Source organism: Podarcis bocagei (assembly GCF_964188305.1).
Source record: "Podarcis bocagei genome assembly, chromosome: 8".
Lineage (NCBI taxonomy): Eukaryota > Metazoa > Chordata > Lepidosauria > Squamata > Lacertidae > Podarcis > Podarcis bocagei.
Genome location: NC_138133.1, coordinates 54,492,637 through 54,513,600, shown reverse-complemented (window position 1 = coordinate 54,513,600; position 20,964 = coordinate 54,492,637). Strand labels below are relative to the sequence as shown.

The 20,964-nt window shown below is 41.4% G+C and overlaps 1 protein-coding gene across 1 annotated transcript in view; it reads right to left on the bottom strand.

Annotated features, from left to right (window-relative positions):
* Positions 1-212: 212 nt before the first annotated feature.
* LOC308593062 (uncharacterized protein) overlaps positions 213-20,964 on the bottom strand; it is a 63,430-nt gene continuing 42,678 nt past the window's right edge. Inside the window, exons 1-3 of the transcript XR_014010670.1 lie at positions 8,015-8,068; positions 7,263-7,410; positions 213-2,047 (exon numbers count right to left, since the gene is read on the bottom strand). The gene's annotated coding sequence lies outside the window, so the exon portion shown is untranslated. Of the gene's footprint in view, positions 2,048-7,262; positions 7,411-8,014 lie in introns of the transcript that reaches the window.

The window sequence follows — 20,964 nt, the reverse complement described above, 5'->3', positions numbered from 1 at the left end:
CAGAGCAGATGACAATGCCTAACATAACCCTGGAGTGCAGCAGTGACCCAGACACACAGAGAATGAAGGGCCAAAGGAAGTACCAGACCCAAACACAATGACTGACCCCAAATGCTTGATCCTGAAATGCTTGAGAGCCATCCCCAAGCCTGAAGTCCCTGACCCAAAGATATCAGGTCCAACAACATATTCATCTCCAAGAACCTTTCACTCCATCATCCCAGTGCACCAACACAGGCCACATGCCTGGCATGAGCAGCCACATAGCTGCCCCTTTAACTGCCCCAAAATCCTGTGTAAGCCTGAGAAGTGTAGTCAAGTTCAGAGATCATAAAGGGCTCAGTTGGAAAGAAGTTATTGTTGCAACAAACTGTCTGCTTGTTAGGCTCTGTCCAGGGTCCTGGATAACCTGCTAGTAGTCTCCCATGACTTCATGGCTTGTGTCTTTCTTGCTTGTCCTCTCTTTGTGCTCCAGACTGCTTTCTGGATTTGTACCCTCCTGACCCACCTGTGGTCCTGCTTTGCAAAAACAGAATATGTAGGTTGGGGCTGGGCAACACTGTGCATAATCCCACTGCACATTTGCACACTTGTTGCCCCTTGGCGCAAATGTGAAGCAGGCTAAAATGAGGCTATCAATCAAAGCAGATTGAGACAATAAATATTTGTATGCCAGTTGGGAGTAGAGGGAAATTGAGGTCAAAGGAAATTCATCTGCTCAAGTCTTAAACACCTTACAGAAACATTTTGGAGGGGATTATGGTACATTTTCCAACTCTAGAACTCTTAGTTAAAATACTTCCCTCCTCTATATAGCTAAAACATGTATGTGTGGGGTGGCAGTCCTTTAGCATTATATACACAGCAGAAGATCTCAAGAGGAGAGGGGAAATGTGGTCTTTATCTCTTCCCCATTCCTGAAACTCACCCCCTCCCCAAGAGACTCTGTTCCAGACTGCCTGGAGCCAAGCACAGCCTGACTCCTTTTAGGGCATAGGAATACACTAACATTTTGTTACAGGTCCCACTGGTAGAATTATAATACTGGTCTCCCAGGGACTATGTAGGGGGTGAGATATATTGTTTGCCCTCCACTAGCCTGTAAACAGCACTGAAAATTTTATAAAAATGAAAAACAAAACTTCCAACAGATTTATGTAATGTGGCTGCTACTCATGACTTCAGGATCAGATATCAGGATTATGAAGAAACAAATATGTTCAGAACAGTTAGTCTGTGCCTAGGAGCAGTTATGTGGCATCATTTTCGCTTTGATTGGACCCATCCTCATTAAATTACTAAATGAATGCATAGCATCATAATCCATTATTAGCAAATGAACATAACACAAATACGTTTTAATTAGCTCACCGAAAGATTAGAATATTTTAGTTACAGTGTAATTATTAGAGCTATGAATATGGAAAGCACACTGCAGGGAATTAAAGGGAAACCTTTTGGCAAAACATAAAGATCTAGAGTTGTGAATCTTTAGGGAATCAAGCCCTTTCCTGTTGGAGTTCAAGATTATTATTTTATTTCTTTTTTGTGTAGAAAATATCCAAAGTACCAAGCTGTCATGAGCCCCATAGCAGGCAGAAACTTGGGCTCCAATCATGATGAGAAAAGGCCAGTCAGCTCAGAAGTTTCAGCAGCAAAGGCCTTGTAAAAGCCTGTCCACTAAAAGATCCTTGAACAGAGGTCCCAGAGACTGCACCCACTGAGCTCCTCAAAGGATGAAAACATCCTCACCTGGCGGCCCCTCACTGATCATCATCACAAGTCAGGAGCCAAGAGCAGATGGAGTGCCCTTTAAGTTCAGAATTCTCCAAGAGATGTGAGGTCCTTCCTGAGTGGGGTTTCCCAGATCAAGATCTAGAAAAGGCTTCACTTCGACTGCAAGCTTTGTTGGAGCAAGTTGCTTACTTGGCTTTTTCCATGGTCCCGGAGTCCCATCTTTATCTGTAGCTCCTTGAGTTGACCTGGTGTGTCCTGTAGGCTCCTGCTCTAGATCATGATGGAACACCAACACAAAAGGGATCCTCTTCTGGAACACAAAAAGTCACATGCGACCAAGATATTACTTAAATGTTTTAGTAAAGTACAGTTATTTAGTAAATGTTGGGAAGTATGCAAATAACAAAACTGATTGAAACACATGGCTATGTTATAATAAGTTGTTTGTAGCTATGAGCTAAGCCTCATTTAAGAATGAGGGAGGGAAGGGGAAAATAGGTAACTGAAACTGGAGGCCATTTTTTATCATGGGGGCTGGGGTTACTACTGGTAGCAGTGGCAACCAACTTTTTTCTCTTTCTCTCCCTCATCATTTAAACCCCACAACATTCTTGTAATATGAGTTAGGTGAAGAGTCCAAGGTCTCCCAATGAGCTTCATGGCTGAGTGGGCATTGATTGATTGATTGATTGATTGATTGATTGATTGAGTTTATATACTGCCCTATACCCAGAGGTCTGCATTGAGTCCCAGACAAGAGTGGGGGCACCAAAATTGGATGCATCTTTACACCCCACATGATGTTGTTCTGATATAGAAAGTATGGCCTGATTAGATCATAAAGAAGCATGAGAACAGTCCGGCCCTACCATGGGGAAGCAACCACCTCAGACAGCTGGTTTTCTGTGGGCAGCAAATTGCTAATTGAGTCATGTATTTGTGTTTTTACTGCCAAGGAAGGGGAGAGGTGCTTGTAGAATTTTAAAACTCTCCTTGTTTATTATGCCCTATGACTTAGAATCTAACTCTTTGATGGGTGATTTTATGTTCTGCCTTAGGCTGCAATATGTTGTGGGCTGGCTCTAGCTAAAAGCACCACTGTGCTTAGAACTGGAAGCAGGAAAACATAGCTATGGCGGAGAAGGACAGAAAGTAGCCAAAAAACAGACCTGTGGTGCCCAGGAGGCTCTGGTAGTTTGCTTTCCCAACCTAGCATGATTCTCTGTTGAATTTGATTGAAGAACTCCCAGTTAGTGTGTGCATGTATTGAGGGCATTAATTCCTTTCAGAGTAAAAGGATTACTGCTGCAGAAGGTATTCGAATAGTGACTCTAATATAATGTGCTAGACTCTCATAAAATTTACAATACTTGCTGAGTAATTAAACAGCACTGATCGCAGGAATTCTTTAATGAGCAGAGAGAGAAAGCACCATTTCATTTTGCAGCTTCATGGACATTTCTGCTAATAAGAAATTAGGATTCTGTAAACAGGCAGCTGGGTGCTGCCAATAACTGTTTTTAATGGTGAAGCTATTCCACTGCATCGCAGTTACATGAGGAATCTATTTACTTTTCCAATTTCCTCAAAATATTATCTTACATTTTTGCATATTTATGCAGTCAGTTTCTCTGAAAAAGAGGTCTCTTTGCAATGATTATGACAGGCAGCTTCAGCTGAGAATGCAAAGCAGACTCCCTAATAAAGAGCTTGAATACTTTTCTAGCCATCTGTTCTGGAGCAATCTGACTTCACCATGGCCTCATTTCATTGTGTTGTTGCTTAAGGGGACTCCACTGTAAATAATACCCAACAATTATTGAGGTTGTATGCATCTAGAGAAGAGATCAATGTGCTAACACTGTTTATGTTTACAAGTTTAAAGATTGAAGAACTGATATGTTATATTACAGATCTTCAAACCCCAAAATATTGGGGTACAATGCTCTCCATTTTGGATTTTAAAAAGCTTCTGTATTGTGAACACAGGTAACAAAACATCAATAAATAGATGTGCGTTTGTATAAAAGCCTGAAAACTATAATCCATTAAATGATTAATCTGGATTACTTGGATTTAAACTGGCTTTTATCTGCACCGTCTGAGTATGGCTTGAACTGGAATTCATTCACAGCAAACATACATGGAGATTTTCACTCTTGAGCAAGCAGGTACATCAATTTTAAGTTAACACACTGCATTTTGGGATGTAGTTTCTATGGGCAAAACATTCTAAGAAATAACTGAGGGTTCATCCCAGTAGCAGCTGTGAAGTCCTGGCTGGGTGCTACGATATCCAACAAGGGAATGCTAGAAACATCATTTGAATTACATATACTTCTCAAGAGGATCTCTCACATTAGCAACAACAAGCCAGCCATACAGTCTTCTTTGCTAAATCTCAGCGTTGTTGTTGCTCATGTAAAAAATTATGTAGAGAAGCCAACAAAATTTCAGTAAGATGCTGTAAGCTTTGCTTCACATTAAAAAAAAAAAAAAGATGTTTCATTTCCTTTACCTCTTTTTGGTGCTGGACTTTCTCTATAGTGTCATTGGACCCTGCAATGTTTTGCTTTCCCGTAGGAACCATCTTATCCTTCATGCTCCAAACAGATCTGTGGAACTACTTTTAGTAGTCCCCCACAGAAAAAAAGCACAACCCATGTCAATTAAGAGTCCATTTTCAAATTCACAAATCTCAATTGAGCATGAGCTTGCTTGCACAAATATTTGAAGCTGAAAGGGGTCAAATTTGAGGATCACATATATGCTGATCTTATGTGAGAAAAAGCAGCTGCTGTTCTAATGAGGACTAAAGCAATATATTGTATTCTTTATTTCTGGGGCTGACAAAACCATGCCCTAACATTTCGGAGAAGAGGAAGCTTAATAAGAGCACTACTTGAACTCTTCAGTATTATCATGACTCAGAAAGGTTGTTTAGAATCAGAGTAGTATGTACCGTCAAATGATGGCAGTTTATTATGTGTGACATGATGAAGTCTTGATCCTTCAAAAGCTTGCATTGTTTGCTCCAGGACTACAATGGCAGATGAATTTGTTTTTGCTTTTCATAACAGCAGATGAAAAGATTTTGTTTCCTACTCTGCTAGTAGCAAAAATAATGGATGTTCTTCAAACTAATGTTCAGATGGAGCAAACACAGGGAACTGATTATTAACTTCTCAGCAGGGAAGATGCTGTTACAATCTAAAGGCTTCCAGATTTCTTTCCTTATGTGATTTGTTATGAGACATATGGTACTCTGCCTTCTTTGTGCCTATTTGTTTGTCAGATTTCAGTGGCACATCCACATTGGGGACTTTTAGGCTTGGTCTAATAATCCAAATGTATTAAGGCCAGTGCTTTTCTTTTCTGGGGGGACACAGGGGGACACATACCCCTAAACATTTTGTGAATCTAAGTTTGGCCTCATTGAGGGGCAGTATTTCAGTATGAGTAGGAAATTGAGAGTCCCCCTAAACATTTTTTTTAGGAAAAAAGCATTGATTAAGGCTGATATTTCTAACAACCCATGGTGGCTAAAGCAGATCTTCTAAAACATTCAGGGAGGATTTAAAGAGGTTACTGTATCTTGAGTAAATATTTAATTCAGACCTCGTTGGCTTCGTTCAGGTCTACCTTTCCCCAAGCGGGTGATAAAGCAGAGCAGGCTTTGGAAGAGAGAGTAATGAAGACCTCTGGAGGAGCAGCGCTGGTCATGTCCAAAGCGGAAGAGCTGTGGCTCAGTGATGGAGCATGCACTTTGCATTCAGACAGTTCCAGGTGTTGTCAGAGAGCTGGAAAAGACTCCCATCTGAATCCCTCCCTATCAGTCAGTGTTGTTGCCAGAGAGCTGCTGCCAATGAGTGTTGATAGTATCATTGATCTACTTTGGTAAATGGCAGCTTTCTATGTTGCTGCATAAGCTAGCGGAGACATTCTAGGATCTGGTCACAGATCTCTCATCTGCCTTACTATGATATTAAACACCATAACATATGACTAAAGCAAATAACAATAAATTCATCAAAATACTACAATTCAGTAAAATCACAATAATTCAGAATACCAGAAAGAGCTGCTGAGCATTCTGGCTGCGGCATCTGTCATCCCATTGATTGCCAGGGTTGATTTGACTATTCTGGCTGGCTAGGCAGGTGTCCGCTTCCTCCCTCACCATTCCATGTGTGTCCGTCCCAAAGCTCTGTGCTTGGTGTAAGAGGACGACCACCCCAGATAGGTTGCATATGTGTGTGAATAAACCAGATATCCTAAAGACACAATAGTCTCTGCTGTCCATCATTCCAAAGAAACCGAACCCTGGATAAGCACCTGGTACCCCTAGAATTTTGCACAACTCGGAGATTGGGGTGGTGTGCAACATTATTATTAACAGTGCTTTTTTCTTGGGGGGGACACAGGGGTATGCATACCCCTAAACATTTTGTGAATCTAAAGGGAGAAGAAACTAAAAAATTTAGTTTCTTCTCTAGCATTGTGAATCGTCAGTTCTGTTGAATAGCACAGTGAATCGTCAGTTCCATTGCTACCCCCGATGGTGGCCTCCTTTCCTGTCACAGTGTTTCCTGAGTCTCAGGTGGAAGCGAGCGTTTAATGTGTGAAGTAGGAGTTGGAATCTAGCACGGTTATTGGTCAGTTTTGTATTTACCACCTCCAATGGACACCAACAGCAAGCAGAGAAATCGGGAAGATGTTAGTGTACACAACCTCATGCCAGTGTGGATGTTACTGTGAGCTGTCAGCTGTGTAATAGGAGGTAATGCATGTTCCTTGTACTTTTGTCCATTTATTTTTCCCAATTTGTACTATACAATGGTGATTTTCTTGAGTCAAAATGAGAGTACCCCGAAACATTTTTTTAGAAAAGAGAAGAAGAAGAAGAAGAGTTTGGATTTGATATCCCGCCTTTCACTCCCTTTAAGGAGTCTCAAAGCGGCTAACATTCTCCTTTCCCTTCCTCCCCCACAACAAACACTCTGTGAGGTGAGTGGGGCTGAGAGACTTCAAAGAAGTGTGACTAGCCCAAGGTCACCCAGCAGCTGCATGTGGAGGAGCGGAGACACGAACCCAGTTCCCCAGATTACGAGTCTACCGCTCTTAGCCACTACACCACACTGGCTCCACACTGGCACCACACTGATGATGATGATGAAGAAGAAGATGATTGATTAATTGGTCGTAATAGTCCACTTGAACATACAATAAAATAATTGCCATACCTGATTTGTTGGCAAATGTAAAGGCCAACATAGAAAAAAATATGTATTATTTTTTGTATGTTCATTAAGGCAAAAGTGATGTGCAGTAATCAGTGATGGTTTGTTATTCCCTTCCACCATCGCGTATCTTGCCTCAGAGCATTACATGAAAAAAGAAAGACAAACTTTAAAACATACTTTTAATCTTTCCTTCTTTAAACTTTTGGTTATCTAAGGGCCCCAGATAGAATCAATGCTTTGGGCAACTTCTGAACAGCATTCAGTTTGTTTGAAGCTTTTTACCTGCCTGGCATATTTTTGGGTCTATCCTCTTGTCTTGTGCTGTCTTCTCACCCATGAAGAACGAACAAAGGAGTCTGCTGTGCTTGGAGGCCCATTGATTCTTGCCCAGAGCATCAATCCAGTGAAAGGACCCACAAGAGATCATGATCTAAAAGGGAGGAGAATAAAACAAAGAACTGAGAAAACATTTTAAAATTATATGGCTTAAGTCTATGATTTCCCTTTCTCATGAAAAATGCAGTACCACTGGAAATAGTACCTTTTTACAAAAGGGAAATAAATATCCCTCAAATAAAAGTGCAGGTTTTTGAATTGTGTTTTGAAACATGGATCAAACTTTTCAAATTGGGTACCCAAAAGGAAACATGTTCAAGGAAATATTTGGCTCCAAGACTCCAGGCAGGAATTTTAGCTGTAATTGATCCCAAAGAAGCAAAACATAAAGGCAGCAGTAAGGAATTATTTACTAATAGTGGAATACAGAATGCAACCAGTTAATTTTTCAGCTTTTCCTGTGAATAGGATTTAAACTAGAGATGGAGAATCTCTGGTCTTCTAGGTTTTATTGGACCCCAATTTCCATCAGCCCCAGCCAGCATCACCAATATCCAGGGATAATGGCAGTGAAGTCCAGCCACATCTGGATGGCCACAGATTCCCCACAACTTAAATCAGATCACAGTTTGAAGATGGCTATTGTCAGGGAATTGGAGGCAGAGAAGGAGGAGAAGGGGGAGAGAAGGGGCACTTACAGAGATCCTGTGCCTTTAATCAGCAGTTGCTCTTCGTCGGATGAGGAAGGGGAGCCATTTCCGGGGCCCAGCCACTCTCGGAGCAGAGGAAGGAGGGGGGCTGGGCTTAGGAGGTGGGTCTGCTGGGGGGGGGGAAGCGGAAGGGGCCAGTCGAGTGTTACTTTTGAACTCTTGTAAATACTTTGAAGCTGTGAATAAATCACTGTACAGATGGCTGGATTCCCAGAGTTTCTTATCTCAGCTAGCACTCTCAGCACATCCCTCACAGCTATGACAAGGAGATACAACAAGGACAATATGTATTAGCCTTTGATTACCAAGGAGTATGTCTGTTTGTTTGTTTGTTTGTTTGTTTGTTTCATTTCTGTACCACCTTCATCCTACAAGGATCTCAAGGTAGTGTTCTCCTCCTCCCCATTTCATCATCACAACATCCCTGTGAGGTAGGTTAGGCTAAGAGATGGTAACTGGCCCAAGGTCCCCCAGTGAGTTTCATAGCTGAGTGAACCATTTTGCCATACTATTGCCTTCAAGCTATGTTGGTGGGCTACTGAGAAGCATCAGAATGGCTGCTGTGGAAAGCAAGATGTTTGACTAGATGGATCCTCAAGCTATCTAATAGGGCTCTTATATTCTATGATGTTGGTAGTAAAATGACTACAAATTGCTGCATCGGTGACCTGCCAAAATTGGCAAATCACAGTAAATGAAAATATAATGGGCTTGAAGCACAGATATTATGTGAATGCACATCACCATATACTCTGCAGCAACAGCCAAGAATAATAGCATTTTTAAAAACACAACTATTACATTAATCCAGAAATAACACGTTAAAATGCTAGGGATATTAATGTGGTGCATTGAGTTACTGAGAAAGGAACTCTCTATGAGTGATTTCAATGTGAAGTAAGAGGAGGGATCAAGACTTCTGGACCATAACCCAAATTTAAAAAAGGATAAAACAATTAATGTCTTCTGGTCATGATGATTACACACTGTGGCCCGTATCAGTGCCAGTATGCCTCTGAATACTATTTTGCTCACGTCCTGTTTGTGGGCTTCCCACAGATATCTGGATGGTCACTGTGGGGACAGAATACTGGACTACATGGGCCTTTGGTCTAATTTAGCAATGCAAGAAATGCCATTTATTAATGCCCATTTTCTTATAATACCAGTTCTACATTAACATAGGAAACTTCCCTATACAAAGTCAAACCATGGATCCATCTAGCAGGGGGAAATCCAGAAGGCTGAGCTCAACAGTGTTTCAGAGAAGTCTTTCCCAGCCCTATATGGAGATGCTGAGGATTGAATCTATGGCCTTTGCATGCAATGCATGCTCTCTACCACTGAGTCATCGCCATTCCCTAGACCTGTGGTTATTACAGTTGCAAATCTTTGTATATGAAGTACAAGCCAAAGCAACTGCACTCAATCCATGGCTCTGGAGAATACATGCTGTTGCTGGTTCAGGGGGAGCCAATTGCTTATGTCAAAATTGCTTTGCTCTGGTTTCTTCACCGGCTAAGATGCACTAAGGTCAGCTAAAAATATGTTGGCTTCAAGCACAGTATGACTATTCCATGTACGCAATTGATCTAATTGCTTTGTAAATGTTGCTGGGGTTACCATCTTCTTTGTTGCCTTCAGATAATGCCTGTCATTTCAGGAATTTCTTGACATCTCACATTATTGCATGAACCAGCCCTAAGTAGCTGCTCTAATTATATAACGGATATAAGTGGAAGTGGGCTTGCCATTTTCTTGACTGTAGTATAAGTCACCTCCAGACTGTCACTGTTTTGTGGGAGAGATTGAAATACATACCAGAAATTGGATTAAATGGCACTGTTGTCTTGGAAAAACAAATCAACTTTTTATGCGGCTTTTTTCAGTTTAGAAAGTGATGGAGAAATGCGCTGAAAAATATGGAATGAAACCATACCAGACCCTGCTTAACTTTGCGAATGTGCTAGCAGTTTCATTGCTGCAGCAACGTATAACCACCACGTAAACATATCGGAACAATTCAAGTTGAATGCTCATTGTCATATAACTTATCTGAAAACAATTCAGAACAAATGCTCAGACATGGTCCAACCTGCATCTAAGCTTTGTGCAAACCAATCAGGGTGATTGTTCAATAAACAAGTCATCTAAAGGTAAAGGTAAAAGGACCCCTGACCATTAGGTCCAGTCATGGCCGACTCTGGCGTTGCGGCGCTCATCTCGCTTTATTAGCCAAGGGAGCTGGCATTCAGCTTCCGGGTCATGTGGCCAGCATGACTAAGCTGCTTCTGGCGAACCAGAGCAGCGCATGGAACTGCTGTTTACCTTCCTGCCGGAGCGGTACCTATTAATCTACTTGCACTTTGACATGCTTTCGAACTGCTAGGTTGGCAGGAGCTGGGACTGAGCAACGGAAGCTCACCCCGTCGCGGGGATTTGAACCACTGACCTTCTGATCAGCAAGTCCTAGGCTCTGTGGTTTAACCCACAGTGCCACCCGCGTCCCTTAACAAGTCATCTAGAGGAGCCCAAACTTGTTCCCCTGAATCTCATGTGTCTGATGTGTAAATGACTATTTGTGTCATTTGGAACAGTGATGACTCATTCATGTATGCAACTCATTACTAAATTAATGAGCAACATGCACATGAGAACCAGACAACATACAAAGAGTTGTTAATAACCAAGTGACTTCCATTGTGGTGGTATAATTTCAATACATGATTACAGTGCTGAGCATTTTTATCCCACTATTTATTTACATTTTTATCTTCCCTATAAAAAACTCAAAGCATTGTGCCTACTTCAGTCTCCTTTCCCCTCCCTCCATTTTATCCTTACAATAATCTTGTGAGCTAGGCTAGGCTAAGAAAGAGTGATTGGCCCAAGGTCACCCAGCAAGCTTCATGGCTGAGTGGGGATTTGATCTCAACCCTGGTCTCCTGACTGCTAGGCCGACACTCTAACCACTACATTGCATTGACTCTCTTGGCAATAGCATAGTATACAATCCATAGGAGGATTAGAGTGCTCTCTTAGCTGAGAAATAAGAAAATACTGGCAACTGCCCATATTGGCTAGAATCACGTTAATTTTAAGAATTCCCAGATGGTGCAGGAATGCACAGCCCATGCTGTTTTGTTGCTTCCCCCATCAGTCATGTGATTAGATGAGGGATCAGGGTGGCCTGTAGGGACTGGCAATGCTGTTGTGGCCCACTGAACTCTTAAAATTAACCATGTGCAGAGATGCTTCAGTAACACGGAAATTCATAAAGGCATAGTGGCATGTGGTGCATTGCACACAATGACTAAAAATGAGCAACAGGAAAGCAGAGATATGGAACTTCATGGGTTTTGAAGGAACAAGGATGGGAGAATGATAGAAACTGGAAAACAGGATCAGGTTTTCGCAACTGGTGGATATTTCCAGTAAACCAACAGCCTGTTCCTCCCTATTCCTCAGTGTTATCTCAACATCAAACCACATGTATTAAATGAACATGATGAAAGAGGAGAACTTAATATCCTTGCAGTAAAACAGGTCTTTGGTTTCAACTGTGTTTTTGTGTGACCCTGGATTTTTATATCACCTTTTGCTTAATGCTGATAACCATAGAGAACCTGCTTGCTTAAGGTATGTTTAGAACAGGGGTTGGGGGACCTGTGACTCTCCAGATACGCTGGACCATAGCTCCCATTATCCCTGACTATTGCATTTGCTAGCTGAGGCTGGTGGGAACTCTAGTTCCCCAGCCCAGGGGAAATGAAGTACTCAAAAAGTAGAGTGCTGAGCAACTTATTTTACAAGATGTTCAAGACTCAAAAGTGAATGGGGAGGACAGGATACTTCCTGCATAAATACTTTGATTGCTGTGGTTTTCCCTCTTTAGACACATTATATAAACTGGGCAATCAGAAGAACTAATGCTGAAGAAAATGGGCTCCTTCAGCTGTACATGATTTTCTGTTGCTTGTTCAGATACACTAGTGTACTTGATCCCAGATACAAGGCCAGCTCTACCAATAGGTAAAGTGGGGCAACTGCCTCAGGGGGTAGGTGGATGTTTGGCTGTTCCTCCTAAGCCTCCTAGTCATTCCCTCTGTTGAAGGACAGGTGCTACACAACCCATGAGGGTCCCCTAAGCAAGCCTCCTACCTTGGATGAAGTGGCAGGTGTTACTCCATCACCAGTGTTGAAGTAATACAGGCAAGCAATTGCCTGCCCAGTCAGCTTCTGTACATGGAAAAGGGGTGGTGGAGGTGCCATTTTGTCCTTCCCCTCATACAACAAAATGTATTGGGCCAGCCTTACCTTATTTATCCTGGGAGCAATTCAGAAATAAGATCTGAAATAATGAGATTGGACTGCAAGATGCTTTGGAAATATAATACCATTCGCATGCCAGACCACAATAAACCGGCTGTTATCTAATGCAATCTCATTGGAAGAATACAGCACAACCAATAAGACCTCCTTTTCTCCTACAAAACAACTATATATATTTTTAATGATTTGTTTAAAAATGTATTTATTTCTCCTATTGGACTTCAGTTTTGTGTGCAATGCACATCAGCAAAAGTTGCTGGAGAATATCTTTAAAATTATAGTACATTAAGGAATGGAAGTGTCATGTTATTTAGGTCTATGACGTTGCCTATAATTTTGCTATACATTATTATTTTCACCACCAGGAAAGGCTGCTTATGTATGCATTCATATTTAACCATGGCTGCCATATACAATTAAAGCAATGCACAAGTGATAAGCACTTTCCTTTGTGGCCTATTATTATGAATAACATTTAGAACTCATTGTAATACTGTAGCTCTAATCATAACAAACTTGCTTAGTATTCATGGGACTGGAAAGCAAATTTTGTTCCATTATAATTTAGCAACAGTTAATGGGAACATTTTTCCTTTTTGTGTATGCTTTTTTTTAAAAAAAAAATGTTCAGTTTATAACAGTTTCACATCTGCTGTAGAACACTTGTAGAAACAGCGTTCTGGAATGTTTCTTAAAGTCATTATCGCGTATGCTGATCTTTTACATGAGATTATGAGAGTCCACAGTGATAACTTCCTAAAACAAATTTTTCCAAAAGTTTCTGGTAGATGGTAATGGTTCCTTGGTGACCAGTGCATGCTAAAACAAGATGTAAATATAAGAAACTTGCAAAATGTTTGTAACTATGTTTGTAAATATAGAGTGTTTCTGGAGGAGAAAGAGACTGTATAAGGAAGGGACCTCTGGGGATTGCACAGAGATGCATTGCACACTATCCCTTTAGTGTGAAAATGCACGGCTTCTTTTTGATCCAGGATTTCTGTTTTAATTATTAGATATGTAACCAAGCCCACTTGCTATGGTTTGGAAAATAGTGGAGCCCAGAGACTCACAGCAGTTTGCACATTCTTTTTTTTTAAATAAATAAATAAACTTTTCCCCACCCAGTCCGTGTGGAATTTTTCTGAACAGACCAAGACAGCTTCTTCTGCCTTTTCATTGCCTTCAAGAATTTAAAATTAGTTGTGCAGTAGCAGAATCCTAAAAGTGGGAGGACGATGGCCTTCAACCACCTAAAAATGGAATTTTGTTTTTTTAGAGTTACAGTCCCTGCAACTACTAAATAATGCTACCCAATTTGACTGTTGCTCCCTCCACATCCCCAAGGGACAGGACAATACAGATGGAGCCAGCATACATGGTTGCACACAAGAGTACAGCAAACTTCCCCAGCAAGCAATCCTTTTCTCTTCCCACACCCTCCATTTTGCTTAACATCAAGCCTGATGAAGATCTTTGAGACATTGAAATCTTACTCATTTTGTAACATTTCAGATGACCCTATTAGAAGTATTTCCCAACTGGATTTTTTTCTCATTCTTTCTAATTACTTTCTCTGTTAACTCTTTTTTTAAAAAAAAACATTTTCACCTTGTGTTCTTGAACTGACTGATATCTGGCTTTCTGAATGTGTTCAGTCATACCATTTTTCTCCTTCTCCAGAGCTGTAAAAATGACTATGCTTATGCTACATTGAGCCATATTCCTGAGGTTGCTTTTGGTTTTGTACACTGTTTATATTTCAATGCAGCCGGGCAACTAGAACTAAAGAGAAGCCAGATGAATAGGCAGGTCTCCAAGGACAACAAGAAAATACTGTAGGGACCACCCACATCTCCAAGATCACAGATGGCAACTACTGGTCTCTAACTAAACAGATGGATCACAGTACTGTTTTAGATTTGCAGGGACTGGATGGAATACTTGTGGAAGAGAGAGGCATGAGCAGCTACTTGGACATCTGAGGGTGTCCGCAATTTTAAAAAGTGTGACCTGGATTATTTAAGTCTCTTTCTGCCAGTAGTCAATGGGGGAGGGAGAAGCTCTAGGGATACATTATATTCTACCAATTCTTGTGTCATTTAGTAGATCAGAAAAGATGAGTCCTGATGCTCAAGTTGCATCTTTCCCAGGACACAAGCACTTACGTTGAGTCAATGGCAAATGCTTGAAATAATTGTCATACAGAGGCATGGCAAGTCATGCTTATGAATTGGTGCTCTTCCCAGGCATTCATCTGCTCAGTCTGACACCCCAGCTGCCAGGGTGGCTTTTTATAAGGGCACAACAGAACATTTCCTGGATCAGCATTGAAGTATTAAACTTAATGTGGGAAGCATACGTATTTAGCTTCACCCCAGTAGTGAGGCTAAACCCACTCACTGGTGGAGGTAAAACCTATTCACCATCTCTCAGATGTAACAAAAGAGAAAATAGACACAAAATACATGAACTACAAGGGGGGGGGAGGATTGTGGATCCCACTTATTAAATTACTTGCATCTTTTCATCTTGGTTATCTGTTTGTTTCTCTGTTTGTTTTTCTTCAAGATAATGGTCTAATAGATTTGTACAGTGTGTTCATATTGGACATCTGTTACCATTTCCTTTGCTAAAATCCTAGAAACCTTTAAAGGTCTATTTATCCTCACTTGTATTTACTCTACATATGTACAGTGGTACCTCAGGTCACAGACGCTTCAGGTTACAGACTCCGCTAACCCAGAAATATACCTCGGGTTAAGAACTTTGCTTCAGGATAAGAACAGAAATCATGCTCCGGCGGTGCGGCAGCAGCAGGAGGCCCCATTAGCTAAAGTGGAACCTCAGGTTAAGAATAGTTTCAGGTTAAGAATGGACCTCCAGTACGAATTAAGTTCTTAAGCAGAGGTACCACTGTAGTTTCTTTTTATTGTTTTAACTTTTTTTAAAAAGAAGAAGAATGAAATTGTGTCTTTGTATTGTCTCTCTCTCGACAAGGTTTTCAGTGGTGCAGTTTTCCTGACCATTAGTGCAAGGACATTCTTCATGGCTTTCATATGTTGCGTGAGTGTTGCCACTGTCAGAAGTGAGTTGAATGCTCTGACACAGCTTTTGCCAATCGTCATTGACAATCCGCTTGGCATCGCCTTTCTCAGTACAGCGATGCATCTCCTTGCAGGCAGCAGGTCTGTACTTCACTACAGCTTTGCCCTTCGCAGAGATAACAGGCTCCGTGCCTTTAACATATCACATTATCCCATATAGTAGCAAATGCATTATATGTCTGTGGGTTGTTATACAATCAAAGAGGGCACCAACCATGGTTTGCAGAAGTACAAAAAGAAAAATAACATAAAGGCGAAGGCTAAAACAGCCCAGTGGGGGCTAAGGTATGCTCAGAATGTTGCCTGTTGAAAGGGGAAGGGGAAATGGAATCGCCTGGAAGATGGCATGGGCAGCTACAACCAGGGCTGACCCTTTCAGTAGAAAGGGTGAGGCAAACATCTCAGGCAAGAAGTGCTGGGGATTCAGAAGGCAGAGGGGCGAGTCCCTTCAGCCCTTCTTCTTCTTCTTCTTCTTCTTCTTCTTCTTCTTCTTCTTCTTCTTCTTCTTCTTCTTCTTCTTCGTCTTCTTCTTCTTCTTCTTCTTCTTCGCCTCTTGGCTGCATACTTCTATTGGACAAGAGGCCTGTCCCACACTCCATAACTAGCCTGCTTCCTTCTGGTATGATGGAGGATGCTATTCTGTTGCCAACATTGAAATGAAATTCAACTGCTAGTCCAGTCAGTTGCTGTACATGAAATGTGTGTGGGAGGGGTAATCTTGTCCTTCACCACAGGCAGCAAAATGTCTTGCGTTGGCCCCGGCTGAAACAAGAACACTCCACGCTGTAATATTTTGATCTGCATAACTGACTCAGCAGCAGCTAGCCCCCAAGCGGCTCTTCTTCCTGTTGAGTCCTGGGCTAGCTCTGCTGTGCCACATCATTCATGCCCCTCGTTAACACCAGCTCTCCTTTCAGAGTGTGCCAGTATCCAAGGCATTCATCAGAGAACCCATTAAACACACTACATTATACAATATTAAAAGCCACTAAACAAGTGCGTACAAATTACAAATACAATCATTCTCAGCGAATACATTTCGGAATTCTGTCAAAACAATACATTAATTCTTCACTAAAGTATCATCAGAAATGCCTTCTGGAACTGAAAAGGGAAACCAGCCAAAAAAATTCATTTTGCTGGCCTGTGAGTTATAGTAAAATCATACAGCTGCAATGAGAGACATCAGTGAGTAATTCAAGAACTCAAGTCTTTCGTTTGTGCCATCCATTTTAAAGCATTATGATCTGCTTGAAGATTAAAATGACGACCACACAGATAGCACTGTAGATGTTGCTTACCCCAATTGACACATAGAGATCAGCCTTTCTTTACCCATCAGGTCAAGTCCTTGGCACATCATCATCACTACTGATTTATTTATTGCCTCCTATACCACTGTCTCAAGGTGATTTACACTAAAGATGGTTAAAAACCGTTAAAAACACAAAACAGCTAGTAAATTTATAACAACACTAAAGCCATAACAAATGGACACTTGTGGTAAGGGCTCTTGTATCCAGCTGGGAAAGCCTGTCAGAACAGGCATGTCTTCAATTGTTTCCAGAAAGAGCAGACAGTGGGCACCTGTCATCTTTCACAGAACAGGGCCTGCCACACTAAAATCCCTGCCACAAGTTACTCCAAAGGGGGTTTCTAAGATCTTTGGAACTTGCAGGAGAACCTCTCCTGTAGATTGCAGTGATCAAAGAAATGTGATTGACTGGTTGATATTTTAAAGAACAAGCCTGCAATGTGCCTCTTATAAATGTGTATGCAGCAATCCACAGCAGGGCCACCAGCAGCCAGCATGGGCAGGCATCTTCTAAAGCCCCACCACTTCTGATTCCTCCTTGTGCAGTTCTCAAGGAAAACATCCAGTACTTAACCATGTGGTTTTGGACTTAGTGCATTGAATTTTATGCATCTGGGTCATATTTGGAGATGTTCTCTCTACATGAATGGCCATGGAAGTCAAAGGTTGAGACTGTACGTGTGCTAGGCTGGCATGCCAACCCTCCCATCTGCACGATTGTCTGGATTACAGAGAAAATAACATCCATTTTGGCCCACCATCTTAGATGTTATTTGGATGTTGCACTACACCAGAGGTTGCCATCCTTTGGGGCCATTGGGTACATTTGGAATCTTAAGAAATTCCAAATGGGCATCAGAGATTCTGCAGGCATGGATCACAAAAAGGTTAACATGTCTAAAGAAAGTAGCAAATGAGACAGGACCACAAAATGGTGCAGGCATGCCCCCAATCAACCATTCCCATCAATGGGTGAAAGTCACCTACATCAGCCACTGCTTCTTACAGAGAAAAAAACTCTGCACCACCAGAAAGGAAGGTGAGAAGGAGGGTGTCCTATCCTGGCATCCAATGGAATGTGTGCATTTCAGTGGGGTATGTTCAGTGTAGGAGAGGGTGAATTAGTGCAAACAGAGACTGAACAGGAAGAAAAAGTTGTGTTTTGCACGCTGTGGATTTCTATGGGGATATTTACTGAAACCTTTCCTGGGTGCCATATCCCTGCACTATACGTACGCAATGCTATCAGCAAGGTAAACTGCTTTGAAACCCTGAGAGCTTTCAGCACAAACCCCATTAACCTTTGACTGGACTGCTATTAAAACCAAGTGGCATGACAGCAAATGGGCAAAGTCCAGCTGACATATAGAATGCCTTATGTAATGACTTCCCTCTGGAAGTCTGTCACGGGGACTATACTGCAATATTTGAAATATCAAAAGAACTATTTTCTTCTTTTTTGCCTATCAAACTGCTTTCAGCTCCACTTTCTATGTTGTGACCGTGTCATTCCTACAGGCAAGGAAATTGCCTGTAATCCAGTGCATGCTAAACATTGCTCCAGAACAATATGCTTCTTAGCTAGCAGATTGTACTTTCCTTGCTGCCATTCAGCCGTTTGGGTTTGAAGGAAGAGCTGGAATTATCGTTGCTGCCAACACATTAGTGACTCACTTCAAGTAATGTAATTGCATTTTTTTGAGGTGAGTACATGATGTGCCAGACCAGATCACAGGGAGATGAAGCTTCCTCCCCACTTGCCAAGCTCCATTATGATCCCTCAGAACCCACTCAACCAGTGCTGACATGGGTGTTGAAGGGAGCCATCTGATAGCCTTCAGTCCCAGTGGCAAGAGTTTCTTTTTCTTTCTAGGGAGTCATGGCCATATATGTAATTTGATGAGCATAATAAACCTTATGATACAATCCTCCAGCAACCTATCTGAGTACTTGCAGAGCCACTTTCAGTGATAACTGGGAATTTCTCAGTGACTTTGTTTTCAGCCTCTGTCACCTGAGCGTTACCATGAGAACATTAATCCCCATGTGGTTTCTTACGCAGCAGTACATAGGGAAGAACATTGAGTTAAGGGTGTTTCATAGCATACCCAGGCTGTCACACTGTTCGTGTTTTGTCTTTTCATAAGCGGTAAACAATAAGTGTTGAACTGTCATATATCATGAGCTGAGCAGGTCTAGTGATCAACAGTACAGCAACATGTAACCTATGCACGTACACTGTGCCAACTTGAGTACATTTCTCATGATAACAGTGAATAGCGTAGGCGATCAGTGAACTTTGCTGGGGAAAAATGAAATCTGTATTGCTGAAAGAAACTTCTGCCATTTTAAAATTCAACACTGGAAAAAGGTACCCTCAATCCTAAAACCATCATTGATCTACTTATTCAATGTTGCCATGCTATTTTTGAAATGATGTGGGGGTTTTTAACGTAAATGTAATTAAACATCTCTACCTTGTACAACAAAGTCTTTTAATTCACACCTTTCAAGTCTTTGTAGAATGTCAAGAACTTTGTTAAAACCAAGATACAGTTGATGAACTGTGTTTTACTTGTCTTTTCTTTTAAATTATGTTTACAATATTTTTGTCAGGAGGCTGTAAATATTTAGGCTGCAGTCCTTTCCACACACTTAACTGCAGCCCCTATTGCATTTTCTGCCAACCCTCTGCTATAATTAAACTTCTGAGGAGATGAAATCTACCAAATTTCAGGCTAATAAGGATGGAGGGGGAGTGCAATGCAATAGTTTTGTTTTAAGTTTCAGGTTGCTTTAAAGAAAGAATATACCTTTAAATAAATTAAAGACTGGATGGAATTTTTAGGCATACTGAGGTGAAGAAGTCTCCCAGGTTTCAGACAACTAGGTGAGGATTGTTTGTCCAAGACAAGTGTGGGAAACCTTTTTCTCTCCAGTTGTTGGTGGAGTGCCAATTTGGCCCTGCAACCATGGCCCTGGCACTGAAATTTGTGGGTGCTTGGCCCCTTCATGGGGAATTTTGTGGATGCTTGGGCACGCAGGGCTCCAGGGAGTTGGCACCAATGGCTCCCACCATCCCTAGTCATGCTTGCTGTAGCTAATGGGAAATGAGCAATTCAACTGTCTAAGAAGCTCACCTGTTAGAGGTTCAATGTTGTATCAGTTTGGGGCTCGTGCAAAACTGAAACTAACAACCCTCTGAAACCAGCCTGAAGCTTTAGGATCAGCCTTATTTGCTTTGGACTGCTTCAGACATGAACCATTCCAAATACATCCAAAGCAAGTGCTTCAGTTCAGTATCTGGTCATCATCCAAAGTAAATGCACAACCCCACTATCTAAGATTAACTTGGTGTATCAATTGTCCAAGATGAGCTATAGATCCTTGATGATAAGCTGCTGTGATTACAGTTATGATATGTAGATGACAAGCTGTACTCCATCACTTTCTCTGCTGGGCCAGTTCTGTAGCAAGCAACTTGGTCTGGGTATCATAAAATTGTAGAGTTGGAAGGGATCTCAAGTGTAATCTAGTCCAAACCCTTGCTATGCAGGAATCTCAACTAAAGCATCCAAGACAGATGGCCTTCCAGCCTCTGCTTAAAAACTTCCAGTGAATTAGAGTCCACAACCTCCTGAGGGAGTCAATTCCACTGTCCTATAGCTGGTTCTGGTTCTTCCTGCCTAAGTGCACAATCTGTTAAGGTTGTATTGAATCAAAATGCAGTCTAGTTTTATCAGTCTGTTTCTTCACTTTAATGGGTAGCATGGCGTGAATCAATATCCAAGGAACTGAAGTGAACGTAGCTGATTTTAAGGTTTATCTCCAGAAAATAGGTCACTATTTAGTTAGATAGTTAGTTAGTTAGTTAGTTAGTTAGTTAGTTAGTTAGTTAGTTAATTATACCACCCTTCATATGAAGATCTCAAGGTGTTTCACAGCATAAAAATAAAAGAGCAAACAAGAAGAGCAAACAAACCAATAAGCCCACCACCCACAAACACATTTAAGAGGATGCATGATGTTCTCTTCATGCACTGTGTAGGTATGTGTAGCAGCATGAAAGAGCATTTTGTGTGAAGCTGGATAAATATCCCAGCTGACACTCTAATCCCATTGTTTATGCTATTCAATAGTGCTTTTTCACTCACAACCACAATCGTATCCTTAATTTCCCACTA